The sequence below is a fragment of the Balaenoptera musculus genome, chromosome 2, assembly GCF_009873245.2.
Source record: "Balaenoptera musculus isolate JJ_BM4_2016_0621 chromosome 2, mBalMus1.pri.v3, whole genome shotgun sequence".
In the NCBI taxonomy this organism is placed as follows: domain Eukaryota; kingdom Metazoa; phylum Chordata; class Mammalia; order Artiodactyla; family Balaenopteridae; genus Balaenoptera; species Balaenoptera musculus.
In genome coordinates this window covers 61,512,518-61,516,513 of record NC_045786.1, presented here as the reverse complement: position 1 = coordinate 61,516,513, position 3,996 = coordinate 61,512,518, and the positions used below count along the sequence as shown (strand labels likewise).

Here is a 3,996-nt window from a genome sequence, read left to right as displayed (position 1 = left end):
TGCTATACACCAATTCCTAGATCACAACAATGCATTTCACTATATATCTGAGAAGTTGAGTCTTCTTTGTTGGCAGTGTAAAATTTTTGACCAGTATCAAAATTCTGGTAAAACACACATTGAAGGCATTTTCTAGTGTATGCAATGTTTGGGGGCATTAAAGAATGTGGGAGAAATTCTTAGATGTCACACTAAGTTTCTGCTGAGCTTTGTCAAACCAAACAGCTCAACTATAAGGCAAGAAAAATTAACCCCCCTATAACAGACTAGTGGGTCTTACCAAATAAAGATAAGAATTCAACCTTAGGAAAAAACTCCCTACATAAGCAGATCTGAAACAGTGGGCACTAAAATGAACATCTAAAAATTACCTAACATCTTGATATTCAGTCATTGGTTCAGAAGCCTGACAATTTTTTGGTATAGTCTATCTAATTAATGTTTCAGAATCAGCACCAGTCCCCAAAACCTCAAATTGTAATATTTAATCATCATTCAAATACATCCTTTCGTGCTGTATTAACACAACAATCAAATTAAAGCTGAATTTACTCAATTATTATATATTTTTTGTGTATACTGGTAGGAACTTAAATTTTTTTATTTACTTGTGTTTCTGTTTTGGGGCACTTTGACTGAAGAGAAACTCATTTCACAGGATTACATCTTGCTAAAGCATTCCTTAGCATTGGTCCAAACTTGAATTCCCTTTTTGCACATACTGATCTGCATGACTGCATAGCTTATGAGGGCCTCCTTTAAATCACGGTTCTTTTGTTCTTTGAAGCGTTCAATATCAGACCAAGCATTTCTGACGAATTCTCTGCCTTCCAGATTTTTAGAGTTAAGTTGTTGTTCTCCTTCATTTATTTGTTCTTCTAGCACCTTTATTCTGGCGTCTCTCTGCTCTGGAGTTTCATGACCAAAGAGCTGGGTAGTCATTCCCTTCAAAGAAAATGTTCTCAGGGTCCCAGTTGCCAGTTCCTCACACTGCTGCTTCTTGGATGCTAAGTCCTGAGCAGCCGTCTCCGAGTCATACTGCATAAGTTCATGTTTCCTGCACACAGCCCGCATTTTATGCATGGCTTCTGCATAAAAAAAGATACTCCTTTAACTGATCTGCATAATGTTCTTCATCTTCCAAAATATCGTCAGTAGAAGATGCATACACATCCCTATGATGATCAGTACTCTGCAGTCCATCACCCATTTCTTTTTTCTATGGCTCTCCACTCACTGAAAACTCGCCCGTAATTCCCATGTACTTTATATACACCATACAGTCGATCTGCTACTCTCGCTCTGACTTGAAGAAGATATGCGATGACAGAGTGTAGTTCATCACTGTAGTGTTTTAGTTCGGTAAATCTCTTGCCTGGGTTTTTCACTCTGAATGTTGCATTAAGTGCTTTTAACCTGCAGTCTGCCTTCAGCTGAAATCCTGTTTCATTCACAGTCTCCTCCCAGTTACCTGCCTGTGTTAAAAACAAATAGAAGATTTTGTCTCTACAGAGGATGGGATATGAAGCAACTCTCAAGAAGAAGTTTTCTAAACCAATTCGTCGTCTTTCCATGAAATCCTAGTCCGTGTTGTCAGCAGAGAGTTTACGCCAAACAAATTCTGCTCTTTCTTCTGGTAGAGGTGGCACAACAATATGTGGATAGTAAACTAAAAGGTAGTTTCTCAACAACTCAAATTCACTCTGCCGCCTCCATAGTGAGTCTGTTAGGACACTCTGACCATTAATATGTTCAACTGACCTTGTTTCAATGAGGTAAGCAGTATATGTTTCTTGCAAGTTCATGGCATTTCTTCCAGTTTGCTTTTCTGCTTCTGAAACATTAATTTCTAGCTTCTTCAACCAAAAATTATTTTCTGTCATTGTGCCGTCCCCGGGGCCCTCGTCCCGGGCCCCCTCCGCTTCCTCACTGACCACAGACTCCAGCCCAGTGTCGGGGTGGCCCAGCTCTAGGGGCTCAGGCTGCAGAAGCCGCTCGGGATCGGGAGGTGTGTGCTCCATGGCTGTGGTTCAGCGTGGCCTGATTTGATTTTTCTAACTCAAATCTGGCCTCTCTCCCCTGCTCAACATCGTGCCATGGCTCCCCCGTCACCTGCCCCGCAAAATAGAATCCAATGTGGCCCTGTCTACCTCTTGGCTTTTATTTGCCACTTAATCTGCCCTTTGATCCAAATTTGGCCCTAGCAATACAGACCAATTTGCACTTACAGAGTAAGCCATGCAGTCTGACCTCTGTACTATTCCCTTTGCCTCAAATTGTCTCCCTACCCCCTACCCTCAGTACTGGCTTTCTCTGCCTTGTAAATTTCTATTTATCTTTAAACACCCAGCCTAACCGTTCAGTCCGCTGAACCTGATGGTTCCTGTTCCTGTCCTCTGTCTCTTCTAATACACTGTGAACTCCTTAAGGAAAGCAATCATGCTTGTTTTTGTATTCTCCGTCCCAGTACCTAGCACATTAGAGGTGTTGACTCAACGAACTTGACAGGTGAGGAAGATGGACTTGCAGTCACTGTGGCCCAGTGCTGGGGCAATTTGACAAAATCCTAATCCTTCCTGAGAGCATGTACTCGGAAAGGTTTTGCAGCAGAGGTAAGGCTGAGCTGAGTCTAGGAATTAATGAGGCTTTCTATCTGGAGGGAGGAGGAGGCCAGTGCAGAGGTAGGAAGCTAACCCGCTTCACATGGGCATCAGATACCTTGAGAACAGATCCCAGCCATCCTGCATGGCGCTGGGGCTTCCAGGACTGTGCTAGGCCTCCTGTCACTGGATTAAGTGCCGGGGCCCCAGGATATGGAGGATGCACAGAGCTGCTGCTGTGCTCCCCCAAATCCCTGGGACACCGCAAGGGTAATGCTGGGCCCAGTCGAGCTGCATTTGGTTGGCCAGGTGCCACAGGTGGGGGTCAGTCCTAGTGAGTTCAGAATAAGATGAGTTTTTTCCATAAACTCAAACCCCAGCTGAGAATTCTGGGCAGCTTTCTGTAAGCGGACAGGAAGAGCTGGATCTATTCTCGAAGGCAGAATGATGGATCAGCCTCCCATAGACAAAGTTGCCTAGGAAATGGCAAGAGAACCAGCTGATGAACATTCTAGACCAACACACAGGAGGGAACCTGGCTGGAACTAAAGCCAAAGGGATCTCCATGTGGGTGGGTGGGTGGTGTGAGAGAAGGAATATTACGGGCCAGTCAGCTTCTAGGGCCAGTTCCTCACCCTAGAAGCTGGAAATCATTCATGGTTTCACAAAGGTTCCCGAAGGCTGACTGCATGCCAGGCACTGAGGATGCGGAATGAGTACGACCATCTCTATTGATGTGTTCACGGTCTAGAGGAGGACACAGACATTTAACAGACAGAAACTACCATCCAGCATGAAAAGTGCTAGGAGACCTGACCAAGTGATCTGGCAAAGTGAGGAAGGAACTTCCAACCATGACTGCAGCCTCTGCCAGTCACAGAGTAAGTACCTGTGGGAATGGTGGGGAATTCACTAGAGAAAGGAAACAGAGTTTCTTCCAGCACTGCTTGCAACTAGATCTGAAAAGCAGGAAAGATTCAGATACTGGTGAAATTACAACAGAAAGACTTGTAAATTATTTGCTCAAAAGAAAGTAAGGAATTTCCCCAACAGAGGACAAGAAACAACCCAAGTGGCAAACAAAAAGGGAAGCTAGTGCTTCCCTGGGGAAAAGCCTAATACCAGGAACCTGGAAGCAGGGAGAGGAGCCCTGGGACCTGGAAGGGAAACTTGTGAGAGGGTGGCCCAGGAGAAATCCACCTGTCAGGAAACGAAACCAAGGAAGCCTGACTGGCACTGCTGTATTTTAAAAATATGTAGAACCCCTCACCTCCCTTGAGAATTTGTTGAAGATTTTTGTGTCTATATTCATAAGGGATATCAGTCTGTAGTCTTCTTCTTTTGTACTTTTTTAGCTGGTTTTGGTATCCGTGTAATACTGGCTTCATCGAGTAAA

General features: G+C 44.3%; 1 pseudogene; it reads right to left on the bottom strand.

Annotated features, from left to right (window-relative positions):
* Positions 1 to 577: 577 nt before the first annotated feature.
* On the bottom strand, positions 578 to 2,021 carry LOC118890539 (annotated as a pseudogene).
* Between the last annotated feature and the right edge of the window lie 1,975 nt (positions 2,022 to 3,996).